The sequence below is a fragment of the Columba livia genome, chromosome Z, assembly GCF_036013475.1.
Source record: "Columba livia isolate bColLiv1 breed racing homer chromosome Z, bColLiv1.pat.W.v2, whole genome shotgun sequence".
In the NCBI taxonomy this organism is placed as follows: Eukaryota; Metazoa; Chordata; class Aves; order Columbiformes; family Columbidae; genus Columba; species Columba livia.
The window spans coordinates 17,578,677-17,605,588 of NC_088642.1; the positions used below are offsets into that span (position 1 = coordinate 17,578,677).

The 26,912-nt window shown below is 41.4% G+C and overlaps 1 long non-coding RNA gene across 3 annotated transcripts; it reads right to left on the bottom strand.

Annotated features, from left to right (window-relative positions):
* Nucleotides 1-529: 529 nt before the first annotated feature.
* LOC135577449 (uncharacterized) lies at nt 530-26,912 on the bottom strand. 3 transcript variants are annotated; one of them, XR_010469246.1, is made up of 4 exons: nt 26,655-26,912; nt 25,807-25,895; nt 10,689-10,812; nt 530-7,010 (listed from the first exon to the last, which is right to left on the bottom strand). It is a non-coding gene; the product is annotated as an uncharacterized LOC135577449 (long non-coding RNA). The 3 variants fall into 3 exon arrangements; XR_010469248.1 differs by lacking the exon at nt 530-7,010 and adding an exon at nt 9,072-9,326; XR_010469247.1 differs by lacking the exon at nt 530-7,010 and adding an exon at nt 9,072-9,416.

Genomic DNA, 26,912 nt, shown 5'->3' on the forward strand with positions numbered 1-26,912 from the left:
CAGCAGTTGTACGGAATGAATCTTCACATTCATGCAATGCAACTCCTTGTTATGCTGCTTAGAATACACTTTGCAAGACTTGCATTCGCAGTTACTCTCCATGCAAGCAGGAATTCTCTTGTTTCCATGGATGAGGAAACTGCATCACAGAGGGGTCAGATGAGTCTGCTTCAGTCACACAAAGTCAGACACAGACTGCAGGAACATCTCCTGCATTCATCTCCTGGCTCAAACAATCAGATGGTAGTTCCTTGGGATGAAGAAAACAGGCATTTTTTGCGATAGTATATTGAAATTGCTCTATCATAGGGAAGATTGTAAGGCCATTGTTCATGGTGTTTGTAACCATTAGGAACACCATTTTAAGAGGTTAACAAGATGTGAAACCACCATTATGAAATGATTTTTCCAGTCTATGTTCCTCTTGGTGCTGGCATTATCATTGTGATCGCCTGTGCCTTTCTGAAACCATGCCATTTTTCTCCTCTTTCGTACTCTAAGGACTTATCCCATAGGCTCTGTAGGTAGATTTACTGTTTCAGATAAAAGCTTTTCATGAGGGGTCTTAGAGAATAAATACAGTGGTCAAATCTTCCTCCCTATAAATGAGCTTCCAGAACCTGCCATAAGTCAGATCAATAGTGTGCTAACTCCTGACAAATACCAAGATTTGACTAACCAAGTTCTTTCATAAACTTTGAGAAGGGCTGCACAGAATATGAAACACATATCATAATCATGTTTCTTTCCCTAAGTTCTAAATTTGAGTCAGATTTAAAACAAAGAATGTTCAGAGAAGTAAAGAAAACAATCCCAAATCCATGACCTGAATGAGAAAATAAAGAGAAATTAGTAGAGAAATAGGAAGATTTTAATAATGCAAGGATGCAGTTCTTCAAATAGAAACAAGTTTAGTAAATTTTAAAATATTTAAACTTGGAAATCTACTGTAGGAAACATTTCAGATAATTCATTCAATTAAAAAAAAATTATGAGAGATGTGTGTCTGATGGAAAGCTGGAATGATTCAAAATCCTGAAGAGGATCCAACTTTTTTTCTCATTCCGTTGCCAGCTGCACTGTAAGCATTAGGGGTAAGCATGCTGGGACAAAGTGGCTAAGGAGGTGTGACAGAGGCAGTTTGGCCTTCAGGGAGGTATTGGCATATGGGACAGTACCAGGGAACCGCAGCACTTTCTGGAGAGAGAGAGAGGAGATGTGGGATACTTCAGGGACATGGGTGTTTTCATTGGATGAGCTGGCCAGAACTATGCTAATGTCTGTGTAACTGGGTCGTGATAGACACCTGATTTTCACAGCAAAGAAAGGTAGCTTTGGGCTTTGTAAGCTGGCCATTTGCCTTTTATTTAGTCTTTGGGGTTTCTCTTTCTTTCCCATTATCGTTTATCTTCCTCTTCTCTGTTATTTTGGAGAGAGAGAGAGTTTCAGGTCTTTGAAATTCATAGGAGCTCCCTAGGCCTCCTAGAGAAAAAAATTAGGACAGTTATCTTGTACTCGGTGGGAGCAGATCATGGAGCCACCCTACAATCTGGGGAGCTGCAAGCAGCTCTTTCTGGCTCTATGCAATAAACTGTGCCTGACCTCTCTCTGGGTACTGTGCAAATCTGTCTACACATTTATCTATTCAGATCAGAAGCAGGCAAGGAATGAGAAGATGACAAGAGGATCACCGTTTCCCCTCCTTCTGCCACAAAGAGGTGATGTTCATTTCCAGGGTGTATAAGCTCCTCAGAGGTTAGATTCACTATGCAGAAGAGGCCATAATAAGAGCCATCACAACTGATCTGGCTGTGAGAGGCTGTAGTCTGAGGATCCACTGGCATGTGAATTAACAGCAATGTCTTTTCAGTTTCTGGGGCACACTCTCTTCTTCGTGTTTTGCTTTCGTTTCTCATTGAGTGTGCTAAGGAGGAAAATATTTGGACATGGCTTGATTGCAAATAATGCCTTTTATTCACGCATGTACATGTGAGCCCTGGTGATTTCTGTGGTCTAAAAGAAAGAGACTTAGCCAAGGTCCCAAGCTAGTAGAAAGAATGCAATACTGTATCTTTGTACTCTAGGAACAATTGGTGGAAAATAACTCCAAGAAAGTAAAACATTCCTGATGGAAGGGTTTTCTTTCCTCTTACTACTTCTGCTTGCCACTAGGTTCTTCCATGGAAAGTCTGGGGACTATAAGGGAAAAGATTTTTAAGGAAGCACAAAATAAATAACTTATCTGTCAAATGTCATTTGTCTTGTAATGACTGTATTCAGGAGCCTCTTCTTCTAGCTAAAATTTTCTGCTGGCTTCAGTTATTTTGCAGGATGAAGTCATCTACATTAGGCATACACAAAATGATTAAGTCATCTACATTTCCATGAACCTTTTGCTTCGCCACCCTGTGGCACATCCACTACATGGTGAGACAGTGAAGAAGTGGAATAAAAGTCTCTTGTATGCTACCCTAGGATAGTTTCTGTTTGCCTGCTTCCAGATGCTGGGTGTTAAATGCATTTGGGGTTGCTATTAGAAGTGAAGCACTCAGTGCTCACAGCTCTTCTGCTGAATCTAATGCTCAGTTAATGCCCAGTCTTTAGCTCAGGCAAAACAGCCTGGAGGAACCAGACACCCTGCTGAATAGTAATCTATTGGATGCTGCAGGAGCAAACTCCTTTGATGTAGAGACACACCATGAGGTTATTTGCTCTTATACAGGGTTTGTTACTGAGGTATTTTTTATTCAATTTCATCTTTGCTCAGAGTTCACTCCCTTCCCATTATTTTGGTGCTAATCAGAACTAATCTCTATCAAAAGTTTTTTCTCCAGCCACACAAAGAATTTCTGAACTAAGATGGGTATCAAATCTCCTGAGAAAACACTGATTTTTTTTCTAGACTATATGTAGATGCTAATCTGTAAGTGTTACCAAACATGTTGCAACATCATGAATTAGTCTCAGGGGCTTGCCTGGTGGTCAAAAGATTGAAAAGAAAATATTTATCTGTTTACTTCATAATCCTGTTACTCAGAAGTGCTTTGGAGCCAAGCATAATATGCAGGATCAGTCAGATCCAAAAAGTGTTCCCAGTACATGACAAGGTCTGGTTTAGGAGAACCAGTGAGACACTCTTCATGGCAGTGTTGACAGTCTCTGTCAGTAATGGTGCTCGTAGGTATTTTCCGTCAGCTATGGCTGGAATGGGTTTGACTTACATGTGGTGACTCTGATTTCTCTCAGCACTTCCCTGATGCCTGGCTCTGTTAATGTGCTGAAATCTGGAAGAAGGGGAAACATATCCTCTGATGTGCTTTTGGTATGGTTGCTCCCACATGGAAAGGGCTTCTGCAGTGCCAGGGATGCCTGACACATGTCTGGGAGTCCCTGACGTTGTGCAAACCTGATTTCTGGAGGGACTGGGAAGCACTGAGGGCTGACAAGTGGATGTAGAGGTTGGTCCGCCTGGGGTGTGGGAAGGAATTTAGCTGCTGCAAAGGCAGAACTGAGACATCTCCCTGCTGTTGACACATCCATTTGGGGATGTGGGGAACATTTGGAGGATGTCTGAATCTAATAATGTTTTCCATGCCTTCTGTTTTATTTTCCTTTTTCATGTTTAAACCTGAGTTTTTTTCTGCAGGAATGATTTTGGGACAGCTTGTACTCCAGTGATAACACTTCTTGTTGGTACTTAGCTGTAATTCCTTATCAGCTTTTAGGTGCTCCAGGGTGGAGACAACATTCCAGCAGGGTACACTTCAGCTGTGAAGCAATGAAGGGATTTATGGTAGGCTGAAGATGGAAGAAGAGGCTAACAGAGAGAAAAGAGCTGTTGCTCTGTTGAGTTTCAAGGTATGAAGAGAATAGTGCTGTATCATAAAATGAATTCACAGCCCTTTATTTATTCTCCCTGTAGTATAAAATGTCCTAAAAGTCTCTGAGCTTCTCTTCTTATTGGAAAGTATATAAAGAAGATCAAATGATTAAAGGAGCCCTGGTGCACTAAATAAATAAAATACACAAACACACATGCACACAAAAAAGAAAAAATCTAACCTACTAGAATTGTTTTGTGATAAACCAAATTAATTCTTTAATGTGACACACTGATGCGTGAGGTTCTTAGCTTACCTGCTTTTAGGAGCTTTTATGCCATCTGCCCCAATATTATGAAAACTAAACCTTCCTTGACACCCAGAGAAAGACTGGATACTTACCTGTTCAAGCAGTTACAGAACAATAAGCTTTTGGGTTGGGCTGTATACTTAGGGCGCTTCAGTCTTCTCATTCTTAGGCTGAAAAGGGTCATACATAGACCCTGAAAGTACAATGAATTTCAATGAAGAAACAAGGGCAGGGACACATACACACATTATTTGGATCTTACTTAGCTTGGAGAGTATTCAAACAGAAATGCTAAACGAGCACACTGATTGCAGTTCCTCCAAAAACACAGACTTTAATGCAACTTTCACAAGAAAAGTGGCCTTCACAGTAATGCCCCTTGTCCTGCTATTCCCGTGCTTTTGGAGCAGAGGCTGTAGTCAGCTGTGGTAGTAGAATAATTCATAGCTCATATCTCTTCGGCCTGATCAAGACTTTAGCATATATACTGAAATCTCCAAAGCACAAGTCCTTCCTTCTGTTTGACCCACATATAGTCCTTTCCCACATCATCAGAAAGATAAGTTTGGTTCTGCCTTAGGAGACTTGCCTTTGGGTTGTTCATCCTGTGTCCCCTCTCCCTGCAACAGCACTGTGCTTCCTGCAATGCAGGTGAGTTACAGGTTGTATATCTTAGTGACCCAGTGCAACCAGTGTCAAATACCTTCCTCACTTATCAGTATTTTCCAATAAGGTTATGATCCTGTTGCCTTGTGAACAATAAAAGTTTGTTTGATATCATAAATTTTAGACAGACCTCATTTAAAATGAAGTAATTGAAATGTAATAATTCCACCATAAATTTCCACTCAGAAATAGTGGTGTCCTTAGGAGACTTATGGCCCCTAATTAGGATACTTGATAGCAAAGAAGAAAACCCAGACAACCTCTCTGATAGCAAAGAGGATGACTGATTTCAGGATTCAGTGGAAAGGTGGAGTGTTATCAGGCTGAGCAATTCAAAGGTGAAATCCATAACTGTGAGTTGGAGATCAGAGAATTGCCCTGCTATTACAACGCCTCACTACTTTCAAGAGAAGGAACAGTTTGACCAGCAGCTTCCAAGAAAAAATAAATTCACAGGAAAATCTTGTCTCTGAAGGACTATAGGTGGCTCGGGCAGACAGGTGAGGTTTAGTATGCACTGGGGAGAGGGAAAGATGGCTCTTTCACACTGGCTTTGACAGAGAAGTCTGAGCAGTGCTGTGTGGAGGAACACAGTAGTATAGGTAAAAGAGCTAGTGAAGAAGTGGTCTGTAGGCTGCTGTAGGCATGGTGTTCAGAAGAGCAACTCAAAATTAATATGCAGGCAGGAGAGGCAGTATCTGGAAGGAAATCTCAGGTTCAGAAGGAGCACAGAAAGCACTGGAGGAAGAGGTGGCAAAGACGTCTCCCTCAGCCCTGGCACCGCAAGCAGTGAGCAAACTGGGAGAAGCTCTGCAACAAGCTCCAGATAAGAGAGCACCTTCGGCTCTGTCGCTGGCCTGTATGTGTGACGACAGCCAGATCATTTTACCTTTCCAGCACTTTTTTCTCCTTCCCACTATGGAATTATCTCTTGCTCCAAGTTTGCATGGTTCTAGCACAGGAGGGACTCAGATTTTCTGGGGCCTTCAGGCACCATGGCAACAAAATATCACCTAATGATAACAGAAATAATAGCAAGGAGGCCAAGTCTAAGTATAGCCCTGGAAACTGAAGGTAATAACAAAGAGGGAAGACACACAATGTCCATAACCTTTACGAGGAAGGAGTCTTCATCAGCTTTGATATCTTTGGGTTTCCTTTCCTTTGTCCATCCCTTTCCCTGTTGTCATTTGTCTTGTACTGTGCCTTCATTTTTGTAGCTATTGGTCGACATCCAGCAGCTAAAATCTACGTGTGTCATTCCCAACCATAGCTTGCATATTGCTACAAATGGCCTCTCTGCTCTGTTTCCATGGAAATGGAAGCTAGCAGCATGACAATAAAATGGGAGAAAATCATCAAAAGAGAGCAGTCTAATACTTTTATCTTACCTCTGCTTAGTAGTAGCAACAAGGCAAATACTGTCTATCTAGAGCAGTTTCAAGTAGCGGATCTGAAAGTACTTTCCAAACACAACTGTAGTTATCCTCAAAACATCCCCAAGGAAAATAGTCCTCCCACTTCATACTGGAAAAATACACTTTTTAGATTTGAAGCTCCATTGCCAGGTATGTAGAGCCTTTGTTTCAGGCTGGGCCTTTTAGGCACTGCATAGCCATATCACATGGCATGTGACATGAGAGGACCGTGCTAATGTGTTCAGGAGTAGACCCCAGGGCTGCCCATTATGTCACTTTCCCCCAAGAACAGTCTTCTTCCAGGGGCAAAAGGAAGGAAAATGGCATTTCCTGACTTTCTGGGATTATAGACCCAAATCAAATACCACCAAAGATAACAAAAAGTGTCTAGCTTTCATTCTCACTTCCATTCTCAGAAAAAAATTAGGTCAGGGAATAGCAAAGCCTTTCAAGGACCTTTAAAACAATTGCTTCTATCATATGTCTGATCCTCTCACTCCCATTTCCATGGAAACAGAGCAGAAAAAAAATTGCAGTAGAATGGGACAGGGGACAGTTACAAAAGTGTATGTAATAGTTCTCACTAATAGACCCCACTTTCAGGTTGGGTGCATTTTAAGCACAGAAATTCAAAATCTGACAGATGTCTGATGGTGGATCTCTCACCACTATGAATCTTCACCAACTAGCCAGATGTCTTCTTTCCTAGTGTTCAGACCATGATGAACTATATTGCATTGCTCGATAGGTCTCTTCAGCCTGGTTGTCAGTTGCACCCAACTTTGCCTTGTGGCCCTATGGAACAAATGCATTAGAACAGGTACATATGAACACCACAGTCTTAAAACAGGTCTCAGACACATTGAAAATAAGTCTGTTTGTCTATTTGTTTATCCATTCACCCTTGCATCACCTGTGCACTTCCGTGTTTCCACTGGGCCAAGCATGCAGCACTGATTTCATATGCCAGATGCCATATGGTTCTATTTGCTTTCTGGGGTGATACAAGCATTGCAAAGAATGATACTATTAATTCTGAACAGTACTACCGCTTAATGGGAATAAAATGTTTTTCCTGTAGGTATTTGTTTTATTTGTCTTAAATGAAAACTTATATGTGCATCAACAAATCTATGGGAGGTAGTAAGCTTGAGCACCTCCCATGACACAAAATTGGAAGGAGCTGTTGACACTCTCGAGGGCAGAGAGGCCCTGCAAAGGGATCTGGACAAATTGGAGAACAGGACAATCACCAACCTGGAGATCAGCTCTGTGGAGAGGGATCTGGGTGTTTTGGTTGACAACAAGCTGACCATGAGCCAACAGTGTGTCCTGGCAGCCAAGAGGGCAACTGTGTCCTGGGTGCATCCAGCACAGCATTGCCAGCCCGGCAGGGAGGTGATTGTCCCGCTCTGCTCTGCACTGGTGCGGCCTCACCTGGAGCACTGTGTGCAGGTCTGGGCAACACAGGATGACAAGATATAAAGCTAGTGGAGAGTGTCCAGAAAAGGGCTAGGAAGTTGGTGATGGGTTTGCAGGGGAAGCCGTATTAGGAGCAGCTAATGTCACTGGGTTTGTTCAGCCTGGAGTACAGGAGACTAAGGGAAGGCTACAGCTTCCTCACAAGGGGAAGAGGAGGGGTGGGTGGATAGACGATGGTAGAACAGTGGATATGGTCTATCTTGGTTTCAGCAAGGCATTTGACACAGTCTCCCACAGCATCCTCTCAGCTAAACTGAGGAAGTGTGGTCTGGATGATCGAGTAGTGAGGTGGACTGTGAACTGGCTGAAGGAAAGAAGCCAGAGAGTCATGGTCAATGGGTCAGACATTTGGATGCCTGTATCTAGTGGAGTGCCTCAGGGGTCAGTACTGGGGCCAGTACTATTCAATGTATTCATCAGTGACTTAGATGAGGGAATAGAGTGCACTGTCAGCAAGTTTGCTGATGACACCAAGCTGGGAGGAGTGGCTGACACGCCAGAAGGCTGTGCTGCCATCCAGAGACCTGGACAGGCTGAAGAGTTGGGCAGGGAAAAATTTAATGAAATATAAGAAGAGCAAGTGTAGAGTCTTGCATCTGGGCAGGAACAACCCCACGTTCCAGTACAAGTTGAGGAATGACCTGTTAGAGAGCAGAATAGGGAAAGGGACCTGGGGGTTCTGGTGGACAGCAGGATGACCATGAGCCAGCACTGTGCCCTTGTGGCCAGGAAGGCCAATGGCATCCTGGGCTGTATTAGAAGGGGGGTGGTCAGTAGGTCGAGAGAGCTTCTCCTTCCCCTCTACTCTGCCCTGGTGAGACCACACCTGGAATATTGTGTCCAGTTCTGGGCCCCTCAATTCAAGAAGGACAGGGAACTGCTGGAGAGAGTCCAGCACAGGGCAACAAAGATGATTAAGGGAGGGGAGCATCTCCCGTATGAGGAAAGGCTGAGGGAGCTGGGTCTCTTTAGCTTGGAGAAGAGGAGACTGAGGGGTGACTGCATTAATGCTTATAAATATGTAAAGGGTGAGTGTCACGAGGATGGAGCCAGGCTCTTCTCAGTGACAACCAATGATAGGACAAGGGGCAATGGGTACCAACTGGAACACCGGAGGTTCCACTTAAATATGAGAAGAAACTTCTTCATGGTGAGGGTGACAGACACTGGAACAGGCTGCCCAGAGAGGTTGTGGAGTCTCCTTCTCTGCAGACATTCAAAACCCGCCTGGGCACATTCCTGTGTAACCTCATCTGGGTGTTCCTGCTCCAGCGGGGAGATTGGACTAGATGATCTTTTGAAGTCCCTTCCAATCCCTGACATTCTGTGATTCTGTGAACTTCCTCCTTTCTTTGGCAGAGTGATGAGACGAAATGGCGGTGATGGATTCACACACATTTGTTTATTTTGTGTTACTGACAGAAGTGATGACAGAAAATTCCAGAGCAATCTCTAACATACAGCTGGAGTACTTCAAATAGATGAAACTGACATTTGGAAAAAAGTAAGGAAAAGGTTTCTAGAGATTTTTGCTGTCATCGTTGCATGGAAGTCATTCTGCATATGCATGAGGAGACACTTCTGCATGGATGGACTGTTGCAGAAGTTTGTCCGGGCTCAGAAGTTTGCCTGTGGGCATAATTTTGCAGGATAAATCAGTCAGAAAACTTCTGGTGACACTCTCCTAAATGAAGTGTATCCTCCAGGAAGCCATCTGGTCTTATAGAGAAGGAAGAGAGAGACACAAACTGTCAGGACTTTACCCAGTAAAACAGAGCTTGCTCTCAGGAAAGACCCTGAAAAAGAAGCCTGTGTGGCCTTAAACAAACATTTTATAAGATGCTGTAATTCTTCATTACAGCTGCTTCAGAGTTACTTCAGACTCTCTTCTGCTCTCACTATGGAACATTCATTCAGAAAACAGGGAAAAAATGCTCTGAGACCAGTGGCAGCCAGATACTGAAGGAGATTAGAAAAGGAGACTGAGATTTCAATGCGCAAAGAGAAGTTGCTGAGGACAAGGGATGAGGAGAGACTCTTGGGGAAAAAAAGAGCAATTTAAAGAAGTCCTGCTGACAGGATGAGGAGGGATAGAGGTCATAGAGTATAATCAGTCTTGGAACAATTGGCAAATGCAAATAAAGAGTAAATGAGGGAGGATTCTGGTCTGCTTGTGGATGTTCTGGAAGCAGACAAGCTAACTTAATTGGATAAGTTTTAGATGTGAATTCTTTATTCCACCTGGATGATTAGCAAGTCTCTTTATTCTTGTAGCCCATTTTGGATTTCTTCAGAGATTTCTCAGGTAAATGCAGAACTGGTTACTTAGGTAAGGCATTTTGATAAAGGAACAAGGTAAACTAGTTAACTTGCTTACAATGGCTTCCTGCCCAAGGGCACTTGTCACAGATTAAATTACACAAAGAAATAATTCAGATGTGACTCGGAAACAACGCATGACTCCCACTGAACTTTTACTAGAAACCTTGTTAATTGTTTACATGTGCAATTAAAAAGTCTGTGCTTCATTTTGGCATGAATAGAGCCAGTTCAGTTCTTCTTGAACTTCATTTGGAAAAGCCTGAGTTTAGACCAGGTAAAGCAGATGTACATTTATCCATAGAGTTAAGATGTTTTGGCAAGGTTGATCTGAACTGTAGAGAGCTTTTGAATGATGGTGTCTTTCTGCTTCAGCAAAGGAAAGCAGGAGGTGTGTTACACACTGGCTAATGTATATTATTTATCTTAAAATACAGAAAAAAAAATGCAGTGTTAAAATTCAGCTTCTCTTTGAACTGTTTGGGAAAGCACTTTTCACCAAAGTGAGATCACAGCAAGCCTGACAGACTTTTTACATGTAAGCCAAGGAACCCAGAGCAGTTTGCTTCTTCTCAGAGAGGGAGGACAAAACTCTGCTCTTGGTCTGATTGCCATGGTCATCTGCTCTGGGCCTGCTAGGCCTCTCTGTACTTCTGTGGGGACGCAACTCACCCAGAAACACCTCTTAATATCTGGATTGTCCTTCAGGATCTCCGAATGTCCTTGCAACCTGTGTAGGTCGTATTAGTCCTCTCTCCATCACCACAGCTCTGCTGCAGATGTGTTTCCTTTGTTCCTGTAGCCCACAGAGAATAACTCCTTTACTATGTAGGTCCCATCATCAACAGTGACAGGATTTTCAGCTTCCTTATCAGAATATTTTGGATTTGGTACCAAAGATTATTTGCATATGAGAGATGAGGATAGGTGACTAATGATAGCCCCTTTGCTTCCTATCCTCTCCTCTCCTCTCCTTATTCTATGCCCAGCTTCCTGTTAAATCTTTGTTTTACAGACCAGCGGTTCTTTGCGGGTCACTTGTCCCTCAGCTGCCGTAGGAGAAAGATGCAGGGTTCCAGAAAACGCAGGGAGGAAAGCTGATGTCCACCTTTAGGACTTCGCTTCCACCTTGGTCTTACTTAATGCACAGACGCGATGCTTACCTTCAGATCAGTAACTGCTTGACATTTTAGGGTAATGTGAGCTTCTTTGCTGTGCACAGCTCGGAGACAGTCCTTCAGGCAAGCGGTGTCTTACAGTGGGTCCTGTGCCTCAGAGGGAGTCTGCTCTTGGCCCACCAGGTCACCCTGCATTCACGCCATATGCATGGTTTTGGGAGCTAAGGACAAGTTCCTTTCTTAGAGGATTCTCAAACCTAAGCACTGATTCTCAAACCTATAGCCACAACCTTCTTGCTTCGTCTTTCCTGCCTGTGAGGTTGAGAATGTAACCTTGGAAATGCACTTCAGTTTTTCAAATATTACCTTTTACTTCCAAACATTCTTCAGGAATCTTATCAGCAATGCTGAATAGCTTTTGCATTGAGCTAAATTGCCAAAATAGCTATTTAGTTGGGTTGTGACTCAAAAGGTCTGGCGTCTGTTCAATGCTCTGCTACCAAGTTCATCTGCAGCCATAAGCAGATCCCTTCTTCTAGCTGTAATGCAGAGGGGTCAATGAATAGTAAAGTGGGGGGATTTAACCAGCCAAAGTTTTGCTTGTTCAGATGCAGAAATTATCATGGCCCCATAACATGTTAAAAAGGAAGACAGTGAGTGAAAAACACCAGTATGGTCTGTATTGCTTCAGCATAGCATCCGAGAACAGAGAAAAGGAATAACCAAGCTTCTAGGAACTTCAAGCCAGTCCTGCAGCTACCCGGAACCTTTGGAAATGTTTTAACATTTATCAGGTCAGAACATATACCAGGCTAATCTTTGAGTTTATACAAAAAACCCGAGCACATGTATATATTTATTTATATGTAGCTGTAGAGTTATGTACTTGTAATTATAAATGTAGGTTACATTTGCATAGCTAGTTTAAAGTTATACAATTTTTATATATAACTCTACACATACTTAACTAGAAAATCACACACACGTACATCCATATGTATTTTTTATGGTTTAAAGAAAGAGTGAATATCACTCTCAGTATAACAAGGGTCTCTCCTGAAAAAAACACGACACAAAATCAGCTAAGTCTATCTCTCTGCCCTTCTTAAATGTGGTGGAAACCAACCAATCTATTCAAAATATACTGGAGAGACAGCAGATCAATAACATAGTCTTTGTTGCCTTAGAAAAACAGTCCAAAATTCAAGCTTAGCACTTGGTAATATTTCTACTCCTCACACTTTACCACTTGAATAAGCAGAAATAATTGTTTTCAAATGCCTTCACAGAAAAACTGTTTTATCAATTGGTTTATCTTTTTACACTCCAATTTCACTGGATTATTTTCTGTGTCTTTCAGGCTTGCCTCCCCTTTTCTGCCGCTTTCCTTTTTCCTGTTGAAAACAACTTATAAAAGGCCAGGTGTGCGAAGACTGGCTGACAAAGGACACAGCTTTAAATGAAAAACTCCTCAGTGGTCCTTCAGCCACTATGCACAAAGGGCCCTGGTCCTTTCCTTCCATTGCCCCAAAAGTACACCAAAGAGTACTACAGAGCTTGGACACACTGGGAGACATCAAGAGAGATTTGGAAACCATGAAGAAAGTGAGAAAAGGGCAAAAACACCAACTACTTACATGATCCACTGTTCAGTTTTGATGCAGTGTTTATTCCCTCTCATTAACTGCAGTAACAGAATGATTTGGCATTATCATCTACATGGGGTATGAAGCTTGCTTGTTCTGAAGAATGGGAACACGTTGCTTGTCACAGAGGAAGCTTCTCCAAAGGCATTAAAGCTGTTCCCTTAGCTCTCCAACCCAGACTGCTAGCAAATCCTGTCCAAGTATTTTTAGCAGTGGTTATAGGGATGACAGCATTTTCTGGGAAACATTCTCACTAAAGGGAGTTCCAGTGGTGTTAGTTCTCCACTCTGTAGAAGATTTTATGGGCAGGACTCCCAGATGTGGCCAAAGATGCAGGACTGAGCTCCCACACACTAACTGGTTGTCAACTTCAGGTACTGCTGAGCTTTATCCTGCCAGGCACTCCAGACTGACTCCAGTGATATTACAGAACATTGAAGGGATTTAGCACCATGTATGTAGGGTTTGGCCCAAATAAAGTTTTCATTGTCTTTAGGTGGAGCAGCTAATTTTGAGTGCTTTCAGGGCATGAAAGATACCCTTAAAACAGACTCTTACAGATGATACAAGAGCTATTATATTAACCAAGATGGCTGGAAAACATTTTGCTCAGAAGAATTTTATGATTACAAATAGCCTCTTGAAAGTTTACCTATTCATCAAACCGTATTCTTTCTCCAAATCCATTGCTTTTGTATAACGTTTTTGGGGTCATCAGGGGTTGAGAGTACTTATGGCCATTTTTGACAGGCTCCCAGTTCTTGTGACATCTGAACTGAGGGAACTAGTGCAAAAGGTTCCTGTAAGTCCCACCCAGACATGAGTTCCCCTCCTTTCCTCTCTCTGTTCCACTTCTGTGACCTCCATTATCAAACACAGTTTAATCTCACAGGGTTTCTTGCTCAGCAGCCAAATTTCCAGGAACAGGAGAAGCCTTTGCAGTCTCCTAACATGACCGTTTACTAAACCTTGTATGCTGGCAGTACTTTCTAAGAGTCTGCTTACATGCTGTACAGACACTGGCTTTTGGTCACACTTATATCCCGTTGTAGCAGCTGTTTGCTCCTTGCCCTGCCTGCTTCTCTGCTCTCCTACTCCTCCACTAGCCTGTCTCAGCTCCAGTGAACACTGCCTAACGACATAAAACAAAGCAGTTACAAATATTTACATAAGACTACAATCTACTGTGGAACAGCATAGCTACTGGAAAGCCCAAGAACTTTACTTATTTTTCCTGTGCAATTTTTCTTTATTTCTTTCTACTTTTAAATAGTTTTTGAAAGCTTATAGGGACCAAGATGGCTTTTTCCTTCTGGTTTTGCATCTTGTTGATCATGTTGGACTGTGCAATAATAACATAACAAGTTAAAACAAGATTGCAATAGTTTGAGAGGTAGTAGGTCACAAGGAAGTTAAACTGTGCCAGTCTGAAATAATCAACATGGTTTTTGAAGTTTACTGGTAGTCTCTTATCCAAGTCATCAATTGATCAGAGCCAACAAAATAAATGAATTATCAGATTTTGTGCATCTCGTCATTCTTCAGTAGATGTCCTCTCAACTGCAGAAAAGAAACCTTTGCCTGAAGCTGTTCACTTGTATAAATAACCCATTAACCCATCAGCATGCAGGCTGGGCTAAGGCAAAACATCCATGTGACACTTCATTTTTGAGCATATGCCTTTCTCCCATTCTTTTTGGCTGTATTGTTACAAGGGAAAAAGAAAAAAATTATATTTTTGCATCGCTTCCATGCAATGCTGTGAATTACTTTGCTACTTTCCTGTTTCTCCTTTGTACAAGAAAACAGCTGCTCTGATTCCAGCCAAAGTATTCTATGATTCTGATTGAGAGCACACATGAGGTTAGGAAAAACCCCATTGGTCTCCAGATTCATTTTCTATGGGGGAAAATTAACCATTTTTAAAAAATTTTTTAATTTTTTTTTTAAATTCTGAGTGCTATTAGATGAATTTAGGTCCAAAATGTTCGATGAAATCAATGGTATCAGATCAGATTATATTGATAGAGAATGGGAAAGGGGAGGTAGGCATGGTTTAACTTAGTAAAATACCTTGAAGGGTCTCAGTCACTGAGTGGAATAACACTCAATGGCCTCAGTGTGTTGTTGAAGGTTATTTTTTGCATCACAACCTTAGCCTAAATATGCCCTCCCTGCTGCTGTAATCTGTATTGGTTGCCCACAGATTCTTCAAAGGAGCTGAAACACAGTTCTCTCCTGAATTTCGCATTTATTAAAAGATTTCATATTCTCCTGTGTAATGTTTGCATCACAACACAAATCATCAGCTTGCTTTGACCCTGACACCATTTTATAGCCTTAATAATAATAAATCTATGTCCTGAAATAGTTTCTGCAGATTACAGCAATCAATCAAAATTCAGGGAGCCTTAAACCATTAATGTCATCGGCAATGATCCAGCACCCTGGGAATCCATCTAAATCAGCCATTATTACTGAAAATGCTCCTTAAGAGCCTTAAGATAAAGGTAGTGTTTGGGAGCATAAATTGCGGTTCTATTTTTATCAGTCGTTGAGGGATGATTTTTGTAGTGATTTTTTTTGTATCTGTTTTGAAAAAGACAAAGCCAGAACAATTCCTTCTTTTGCCTCATGCAGCTGTTTTGGTTATTGTAATAGAAAAATAGAAGCCAATACATAGCAGATTGCTTTACTAGAGTGAAATGGAAGTATTTGTTACATAAAGGAGTCTCCGGGTCTTTTTTGAAGGAAAAGGGAAGAGGTGCCATCACAAGTCCTCAGTGCACTTTGCGTTGAAACAATTCTAGTTCAAGGAAGTGTTCCTAAGAGAAGCTGTGCCCACTTTATTAGACTACAGATATTTATAGGTTTGGTATTTTCACACTCCAGAGTTTTGTGATGTGGATAAATAATGCAAGAGTTCAGGAAAAAACAATTCCTTCACTGAGAGATACATCTACAACTCTTTGTCTTGGGATTCTAGGTAGCCATCCATTAACAGAGTACCTGAAAGCCGATCAGGTAAAATCGATGGTAATAGTGAAATACTGCAGAGCTCAGATACCTTTTCCTTTTTGTGAAAAACTATGTTTAGTTTCTGGTTTGTGTGTGAACTTTTGAAATGAGTTTTCTTTTGCCTGTTTTAATTGCATTTGCATGTGATTTTTAAATTTTTTTGCTTAGCTGGTTGGGTTGAAGTAAGCTGGAGAAACATAAGGGCCATGTGCTTTGGGGTAGTGTCTCTTGAAAGTATCCATACTATGTCCTGCTGATTATCCTGCCTAATGTGCCCTGACAGCTTGTTCCCACTGAGCTGAGCACACACAACACGTCTCGAACACATCAGCACAGGCTCTGTGATCAGCATTGTCCTGGGAACAGCCATCCTGTTAAAAAGATCAGAGCTCCATCATAGTGCGAATGAATTCAAGATGCCGCCGAAGACTAGGTCTGGCCCCAGAGATTTGCTAGAAGGTAGCCGATCCCCCAGCAGCCAAACCTAATGGACAGTGCTGAGGCAGTTCAGCAGTCCCCATCTTCAACAATTAGTATCTAAGCAGAGATCCAGACAGCTATAAAACATACCAGCAAACTCAAAATAAGAGGAAAAATGTTTAAGTCATGTTGCTACAGATAGGAATGTAAATCAGCTAATCAGACAGTTCCCATCACAAAGCCTGTCTGAAAAGGGAACAACATTTTTTTTCTTTTTTTTTCTTTTCCAGGGGCCTAAATTATCCACAGGTACAGCTACTGTTCTGTTGCTCATGTCCTGTTTTTTCCCCCAAAGCAGACTAAATATATACTGCATGAATGATTTTGAATCTTCATACCTAAAAAAGAAAAGTATACGGACAAAGACTTGTCTCAGAAAGCATATTGTGTGATACTCACTGTAAAGCAGCTTAAATTTTGATCTAATTCAAAGGAAATATATCTACAGACAGGTTTTCAGCCTCCCATTTCACACTGAGAAGAGGAATACAAAAGAGAATAATTTTCTGGTTCCCTATTTGTGAGAAGCACTCTAGTCTCACTTGGTGGTTTTCTGTTTTTGCAGCTGCTATATTTCCCTGATAGGAGGTTAGCTGTTGTTCTGCACTTGAAATATGACATTGGCATTGTTGTCTGATAATGGTTCAAACCAAGCTTCAGGAGTCTAGGGAAAAAGATTTCCACAGCTGACTCATTCCCAGTGAGAAATCTCTAAACTTTGCTCCCATCACCACAGAGGTCTATAAAATCCTGGTCCCACCAGAAGCATGCCAAGTTCCTTTACTTGAAGCTGTATTATAGCCTGTGGAGTCTATGCAGTAGAGAGAGACAGGTGTAAGGGGAAAACAAACAGGTATTGTTCTTTCTCATCTGTTCTGTGAGTTAATGGAAGAATAATCTATGAAAGTCATAAGCTAGGGAACATGCAGCTAAATCACCTCCTCTTGTTCTTCCCTTAACCTTGTATTTCCTAAAATGTTACACTTGACCTTCTACGTCTTTTTAATTGATAGCAGTATCTTTCAAAAACAGACAGGCAATTGTGACCTCGACAATGTCAAATAATTTTATCTACCATTAGATGCCAGTCCTCATTTAACTGATTTGCATTTGGTACTGCAGTTCTCCCTGAGCTAGGTGGCTGTTAATGGGGCCTGCTGCTGTGGTTGGTGATGCAATGAGCTATAAATGCAACCTTTTATTTTACCTTTTACTATGCAAGTAAAACCAGTTACTGTAAAAGCTGTTTGGGAAAATGAGTGACAAAGCCCATCAATTGAATAATGTAGCCCATTCTGCATCTGAAACTTTGCCACAGGAATTGCAGTTAAAGACTGAGGGTGGGGGCTAAAAATGCCCCAAGGCCAAAATTTGGAGTTGGATGACTACCACTCTAATGGAAGAGAAGAACAAGGAATGAAGTTTTTATTAGATTATTTCTGAGGAAAGTTTCCCAAATGCACTGAACAAAGCACTTGGCAGAAGAGGAAAAGCACATAAGAAGGAACCATATAATTGTTGAGGCTCATGAAATTCCCCAGTGTCATGATTTTGGGGCTCATCTTGGCTTCATCTCCTGGCTGCTACGCACTTGGTAGGTAGGACAAGTTCAGATTTCTCTGGGTTCTTCCTTTTTTGCACCTCTGTGTGTCACATCTACCAGGCTGCCTGGAATTGCTTCAGGCTCTGCTCTACAGCTCTAGCAAACAGTGGTGACACCAGTGTAAAGTGGTGTTATGGTGTGGGAATGAGCCATAGCAGGTCACACAATGATGAAACCCATGAACCTGGGCAGTAGCAGAGCTCAGGATGGGCCAGATAATGACCCAATCCTCAACTGAGGAGCTTTCTGAGTTGCAATTTATCTCCAGCAGAACAAGCAAAGGTTAATGAAATACCTATATTCTACGAACAGGTTTGGAAAGATTTAAATCTCTGGAAGCTCTTAGGAAGAACATTGGGACTCTGAACAGCAAACTCTTGACATAGTATCCTTGCTCTCAAAGGAGTGTTATCTTATCTGAGAGAAGTGCTAATTTGCACAGAGTTATATTTCTATGCAATCTAAACAGGAAGAGAGTATTTCAGAACGAGGTTGTCTGGTGTGTGTGGACTCCCTGTGTTTATTAACATTTAGCCTTTTGCTTAACTTTTGACCTTCCAGTTCTGACTGTCTGGTTCTGGAAACGTGAGGATTTTGATCTGTAGACTCTCATCTTTAACCTAAACTGCAAACTGAGGCATTGATGTCAGCACAGCACAGCAGGATAACCTGCATGCACAGTATGTTACATGGCATAGACAGTCCTTCCAGCAACTAACTTTATCACAGAGATTTCTAAGTTTCTCTTGGTTCTTTTAAGGAGTAACCCATATTCTCTTGTGTTGCACTCTGGTGAAAGTACCTAAAGGAGGTTTGTTGTATCAGTGACAGTGCATACAGTACAGTACACAAATTAGATCATAAGGTTACAAATCTGCATCTGATTTTTACAAATACTTACATGTATTCAACAAAGAATTCATTGCACTTGGTTATCGATTTGCATAAAACGTCTCTAAGAGCTGAACCTTAATTGTTGAATGTATTTTGTCCTGTTCTACATTCTCTTGGATTTATACCATCAAAAAGAAATCAGTGAAAAGCTCACAATAGTCTGACCTTCCTGGAGATTAATGAAGCCTGATTAGTAGAGAGAAACCTGGCTTAAAAGTATGTATGTCTAGCTGAATAAATCAAACGTGACCTGCGTTTGGATTAGTTTAATCTTAGCAGATTTCAGTTTCCTAATCTCCAAGTTCCACACTCAGAAGATTCAAAATTGTTCTGGTGGTCCAATCTGCTCTGGGGTCCCATTTCTGTTGGTCCCAGCACTACTGAGAAGCTATTCCATTAGTCATTCCTTCTCTCCAAGTGCACACCACAGCTGTGTGTCTAGTGAGGGTTAAGGAGCTCCTCAGTAACATCAAGTACAGGCACTAGGCCTTTCAGATCTGCTACAGCTTCAAGATAAAGCAATCCAACCCACAAACTGGTATGGTGTGTTGAAGGGAAACATTGGAAAGTAGGTGAAAAGGTAAGCATAATCGTACAAAAATGTACATAGAAAAATTCTTCAAAACTTGTGGAGGCTTTTCTGCTCCTAATCTGAAAATCTGAATTTCTTTGTCAGTGAGCTGATTCTCCCAATATCAATCAATATTCAGTTCTGAGTGCTTCCTCAGTGGATGAGGACCAAAGTAATAAAGCAGTAGGTGAAGGCAGGCTGGTGACTTGGGAAGGAGCCGTACTTACACTGTTTGCTTTATTGGGAAGATAACTGAAAGACCTAATGCTTACTGCCTGTGGCTTATGAGGCTATTTCTGAAGCTAAAAATTGAGGGAAGGCTTATTGTTTTAATTCTTGTTCTGCTGAATGTCTGAGATGGGCATTTAACAATCTCCAAACTGTCCATGAGGAAGTGTTGGTTATCCCTGGATTTTCAGGAGATTAGGCACTCTGTCTGTTGTCTGCTGCTCCATAGATCAAGGGGCAGTGGAAATTAAGTGCAGTAATGAACAGCAGGATTACAGGGCTTTTCTCCATAACTAAATAAATAATTTAAATTTGTTAAAAGTATTTCTCAGTCTTTAATTTCTGTGTAGACGTGCTCTCCTTCTCATGGGGTTGAGGCAGAGACTGAATGGAAGAAGAGAAAGCAGAGAATACAAAACAGAGTTGTCTGCACAGTTCTAGAGAAGTGGTCCAGAGTCAGAAAACATTTTAAGCATTTAGACCTGGTAGTGTGATGAGGATCATATACACAAGGCCGAATGAGGCCTACAGAATAGATTGGCCATAATAGAGAAGCAACTTTCATCATGCCTGTTCTTACCCACATTGTTCTAGACAAAGTGGAAAGCAACCTCTAGAAGATACAGCTCTGAAGTGTCTAATAAAATTTCTTAGTCACAGAATCTGAAATGTGAAGTTTTTTAATCTTTGAGATAACTTGTGAACTGGAAGCACTGTCTTTATTGTTGATTATGAATTCTGAGTCCATCGAGGGAGCAGAGAGCTGACAGCTCTACAGTGAAGGGTTTCTAAAAACTAGCTGTGGTTTTGAGTCGTTAATTGTACACCAAACCTGTGCTTGGCCTGACATTATGCACAGCTATTAGCAGAGACATAACAGAGAAATATATCTGATTTAGTGTTTCCTGTTTTAGGGCTTGCCAAATGTTGCGTAATTCCCAGTGGTGATGAATATTTTTGAATCCCAAGAAGTCAGAGGATCAGTAGGTGCTCAGCACCTCCTCCTGTGAGGGCTGAGCCAATAGGCTCATTGCAAATCATGTCCCAGAACAGTACAGTCAGGAAAGTGCATATCTGCTGGTGGACAGAGGTTGAATGGTCTGTAATCACCAATCAGCATCAGCCCAGACAGGCTCAGATGCAGTCTTGGGATAGTGCAGCAGTTCGGCTTTGTGTAACAGAGAGGTGGACTTGGCTGGACAAGGGGTGCCTAATTGAAGTCCTATTCATCCGTGGCAGTCCTGTGCATGTCAGCTATAAATCAGCAGCTTTCCTTGCTTCCCTGCACTGTAGCACTATAAAGCGTGTTGTGCTTCACTGGCTGTGTAAGGGTATGGTTGAGTTTGGGACTAGAAACCCCACTGGGGAGAGCAAAGAGCAAGCAGATTCTGCACCACATCTATACCACAGCTATGACAACATTCACAGCCATTCAGGATTGTGCCTGATCATTTTGCTGGGCAGAAAAAGCAATCCTCAGGATAAGGCTATCCTTTTATTCTGAACTCTGTTCCTGCTTCAGAGATCATGTTTCAGTAGGCTAAAAAGCGTCATTTTTCACTCCTGTTAGCTCAAGCAATGCAACTGATGCAGCTCAAAAATTATGTTAGGCTGCAGACTACTATGCTCAAAAACTTGTCAGCTGCTGATATTTGGGCTGGGGTACAGTCTAGGCTACAATGCATAGAGTACTACACTTTCAAACTTTGCTTTATGGTTAACATAATATAAAAATAATTAATAGAACATAAACATAATTAATATAATATAAAGGAAACCGTATAATTGGACTCCAAAGAGGCACATCCACCACAGATTGTGTGCAGACAGACGCAGATAGCGTCACTATCTAACTTTTCTTGCAGGTTTCCAGTGGCGTTCATAGTACTGAAATGAAAGCCCATGCAAAAGCTACTGGATATTAGAGAGACAGTAACATTTTTGCAGATTACAGCTATGTACTGCATTGAGCTTTTCAATCACCTTAAGATAACTTAGCCACACCTTTTCAGCTTGTAAAGAAGGATCAAAGACACATGATCAAAGACATCTTTTCTGTGTCCCTGACTTGGGGTGAATGAGACTTAGCCTATTGAATAGTCAAGCTAAATCATCGTAATAGTTCTGGTTTACTTGAGTAAGTTTGTACAGGAAATACATTTGCCCATTGTTCCTAATGCACGTGGCAGCTTGATGTGAGTGAATTCATACAAGGGTTTGCTTCCTGGCTTCTGATTTCAAAGTCAGAATGAGAACCAAGCCTCAGCTTTTCCAAGCACTTAGATTCAGTTCAAGAAAGAGATGAGGGTATTGTGGATCCCTATCAATTCAGACTCAGGGTGTCTAAATTCACAGGTGAACCAGTGTTTTGTTACTGCTGCAAGCCCTTCCCAAGCATACAGCATGATACCAATTTTCTGCCTCCCAAAGTCTTCTGACAGATGATAATGTTTGCTGGTGTTGTTGTTTCATTTCTGCTTGAGGCAAAGAGCAACCATAAAACATCATTAAAACTAAGAAAAATATTATTCCACACTGGAATCACATCCCATGTCTGTAGGGCAGTTCCTAAACCATGCCCCACCAAGCACCGTCTCCCATGAGACAGACTCTTCTCCACCAGCTCTTTGGGGTCTGTTACCTCTGACCGTCTCCAAAAACTTGTGCTCTCATGACTTCCTCCTCCACGCAGCCTCCATCATTGGAAAATCTTCTTGAATGCTTTCTTTGAAAATCCAAACAAAAAAATATCCAGAGCACTCTCCCAGTCTTTCCTATTACTCATAGCTTTAAAATACCTAAGCAGTTTATTTTAAGCCACTCCTTCATCTAATTCCATGCCTCTAATCAAATTATTCTGCTGTTAGCTGTTCTCTCAGTAATCGTCAGAAAATTGTTTCTCAAGTTAAGCTGATTTGTAACAAAGTCTCCTTCACAAGCTCGGTTCTGGGGCCTGAGCTCTTGGTATCTCCACCCTGACCCTGAACTTCTAAAGTCTTGAATGTTTCCTCTTGGGGTTGTTTCGTGTGGATGTAGGCAAGACACGGTGATGCCAGACTGCTGAGCAGCTCCACACGCAGAGCCTGCTGCAGGTGACCTCACAGTCCAATTACAATAGTCCTTGGCTTCCTTCTGTACTCCACAAATCACTGAGAAGGTATCAACTGAGCCAAGGCAACCCACCAGCTGGGACGCACGTTTTTTGCCATATCAGTGGCAGGCAACAGCTTCCTTCTTTCGTGAAAGTAAACGAAATAGAAATAAAATTATGGTTGGTTGGTGGGAGAAAACCCAAGAGGAAGGGAGACCAGTCTTCTGCTCACAAAAATGGCTAATTGCTAATGAGCTTCTGTCTCTGAGACAGTTTAGGAATAAAAAAAGCATTTATTTTCCAGTATATAGTGGAACACTCTCACCATGATGCTAATAGGTTTTGGAAGAAGACTTTTTCAAGTGAGATCTCTTGTTGGTGCTATTAAAGTAGATGAATAGTGTCTATTAGGGTATATAAATAATTAAATGGATGCTGGAGTAGGATTTTGAACCTTGTTCTACATCCCCCTGTGGGAGATACAGCCACTGGGCCATCTTACCCGTTCTGATTGCCTGTGCTTGCTCTGGGCCTGTGAATGATTAATTATTTCTATAGAGAAGAATAACACCCACAAAAGAGACTGGTATTGATGTAGTCTGGTAGGGATACTGGTTTGCTGAACTTACTGAGTGGTTATAGTACCACAAGACTCTTCCAGAAGTGCAGTGTCCTTGTTTATTTCTCCCAGACACCAGTTGATGCTTGGAGATTAGAGAGCCTGTGGAAATTGCTTCTGTTACCTTTCAGAGGTTTTTATTTTGTGTGTGTGTGTGTATATGTGTGTGTCTAATTTTTCACTTTTAATTTTGCATGGATTGAGTGTTCTCTCACGACTTTCTTTCCCACCTCAAAGAAGATTGTGGCAGAAAGCTGAGAGATAAGGCTTTGCTGAAACAGAAAAAGATGAAATGTGATGAATTGTAATGACAAGCTTGTACTGGGTAATTTAGTACACACTCAAATGAATGTCTGCTTGCCTAATACACTGTATTAGTCAGTGTAGTAGTCAGATGGCTGCAATAAAACACAAAACAAAAGGAAAAATAATCTGAGGAGACAAGAATCCACCCATACTCCCAGGGAGGGATTAATACATTTTCAGTACACAGGTATTTTAGGTGAATTGTAGCCACTTCTCCCCAGAGCCATCTAGATTGAGGAGGCAAGCTGATGAGAATCATCAGCCTGTCCTATTCTTTGGTTCTCCAGTTTTACTCAGTTTATCAGAACAATGTTATATAGTCTCTCCCATGACAGAGCTTCATGTAGTGACTGGAATGAATTCCACGTGTTTCTTCATGTACCACTGAATAGGATGCATTGGGATGCTTGCCTCGAAAATTATTCAGATTTATATAGTTTGGTACAAGTATGACTCTCTATCTAAAAAGCTAGGAGTAAGAATTATTTATCACTGTCTTCATCTGTGAGAGATTTTTTTGGTGTTTATTTTTCGTATTTGCAGTGTTTGGAAATAGAAGGACATTCAATTTTACTAGTACTTGTTCAAGTAACGGAGTATGACAAAATAGACAAATAGCAGGAGGGAATTCAAATTTAGAAATTCACCAGACTGACATAATAGAGAGGTGAATGGGCTGAATCTGGCCTGATCCTAGGGCTTTTGTTTGCTCTCCTTCCCCTCCATGACGAAACTTCCCCTTATGGCTAAACACTGAGTAATAATGAAAAAAAAATCTGAACTTCTTATATTTTTGGGGAAAGTTTTCCAGAACGAAAAGAGGAGGAAGCCCTATTTGAATAACTGGAAATTAGAAGAACTAAATGATCAAGAAAATGTTTCTAACAAAGTAAATGTTACTTTCATGCAATCTGAGCTCTGAATATATGGGCAGGCAATTACCCAGTCTATTACAGGCCACTGCATATTGGATGGCAGCTACAGAACTCTTGGATTCAACATGTTTGGCTAGAGCAGTACCTTAATTCTTCTTCCCATTTCTGTTAATGGGAAGAACAGCAGCTGGGAGGAACATTTGCTGTGGGCAGAGTGTAGATTGCATTAAGGATCAAACATTGAAGTAGAACATTTCAACAGGGATGCAGAACCCATTTAGATTTCAGCTGTGAACATGTTCAATCTTGTTTAAAACTGAGCCCCTTAGAATGCCTCTGCAAAAGCTGGGAAATACTAGAAATTAAGCTTGCATTTACATTTGAAGCAAATGGTCATAAGAATGCAGTAAGAATATCCCCTTATTTGTTTATGTTGCCGAATACTTGGTGTAATATTAGTACATGAAGCTATGATACTGCACAGCAGAGAGTGTGAAAGTGAGTCCCACATCCTCTTGTGGACATGGAATTCTGACAGATTTTTCCAGAACATTTAATAGATCAGTCATGAGCTCCTGGAGACTTTAAAAAAAGTTACATTAATGAGACACAAGTTTGAATGAAAATTCTAGAGAAAAAAGGCAACACACAACAACAGCCCACCTTTTCGAAGGTAGAAGTTTAAATAACTATGTGGAGCTGAACATTGCAGCTGAAGTTACAATGAGCCTGACCACCAAATACTTAATAAGTTTGGAATCCAGGTCTGAATTACCTCAATAATTTTTTTCCAGGTACTTGATTAGCCTCCATGTAGTAGCTTCCTTGGTTTATCATTGCTTCATTTCTACCTGCAGTGTAAGGGTTTTACTGCCTGGCAGTTTTGGCAGCCTTTTTTTGTGTAGTAGTCCTGATGGATTTGACTGCCATGAATTTGTCTAATCCCTGTTCATCATTCACAGTTTTCCAAGCAAAACAATTTGACAGTTCACATATGTATTATTTGTATTAATTTGTTTTAAATCAGCTACCTGTTAAGTTCGTCTGAAGCCCTTGGACCTTATGTTCTGAGGAGCAGTAACTAAATCTTCTCTCTTTCAGAAGTGGTTGTAGCTATCACACCTCCTCACCAGCCTCTTTTCCAAAAGAAGGCACCCTACCTTAGCTATGTCTTCTCTCAGTGAAACTTCTCCACACTTTCAACAACCTTTTTTGTCCTACCTGGTACTTTTGCTAGTTTTTTTATCTGCTTTTTCAGATGAAGGAAACCACAACCATATGCAGCCTAAGATTTCTACTATCTTTGAAACAGCTGAGTTGCTTACCAATTTATGAACTGACCTTTTTTGGGTTGGGTACTGTATAAGGGCTTTCTCACAGATTCAGGTTTGATGAGGCAATAGGCTGAGGTGTGATTTTCCACTGCCAAGCTGAGAAAAAAAAAGGTAGGTATGGGATTTGTGACTGATTGTGCTTATCTGGTGCTGCACCAGTGACAATTACTTACTGACTTGTCCCACATGCCTGTCTACACACACAAACACCCCTGAGACACTTTGTACGTTGCACTTTTAGAAAAGGAAATGTACACCTCCCTTTGCCCTTACCACTAACGAAAAAAACACTTCCTCCTCGCCCCCGCCCGCCCCTCTGCCCCACACCCTGCTATCTGCACAGCGAAACAAAGACAGAAAAGGTTGAATCTTTCTGGTCCAGGCGACCACCACAAGAGCACCTTTTCACCAGTCACTGTGAATTTGCCCTCATATCAACTGTTTGTCGCGTCCTGAAAGTCACAGCTGATGACCAGGTGAGCCAAGCATCTGATCAGACAGCCAATTTGCCCTCTCTTCCTACCCAAAGCTTCTTCCTTAGACAGGAATCTGAACATGCAGAGGAACATTTAAAAACTACATTCCTTCTGTGGGAACAACATTTAAACAAAGTTTGTAGTTTAGATTCAACAGAAAAAGAACTCAAGAAATGCAGGCACCTGTAAGAATATTCAAGCTCTCTAACTGGGAAATACAAATACTGTTTTCCATTGCAAGTATTGTTCAGGTACACCAGGTCCATGCAGTCAGGCACACAAGGGGAATAGGTTTCTCTGATGCTAATACAAAAGCACTCCACGGGAGCTTGTGGCAGCAACATTAAATGAGACTGACAATTTACACTTTGTCACTTACCGATGAAGTACCACCCGCACTAGATAAATTATTGAAAAAGTTGTCAAATTAATTGTCTAGTGGACATGATCACCATTTTGCTGGTTGAACAGCATTTGAGCAGGTGTTCCTCCAGTAATCCCCTCCAGGGATTATTTGAGCGAAGTTTTAATGTGACTCTTCTTCTACAGAACCTTCTTTAATGAATACCTTGGGTGTAATTCTATCATCCACTCAGGACATTTGCACTTCGATACTGCTCCACGCAAATGGGAGGAG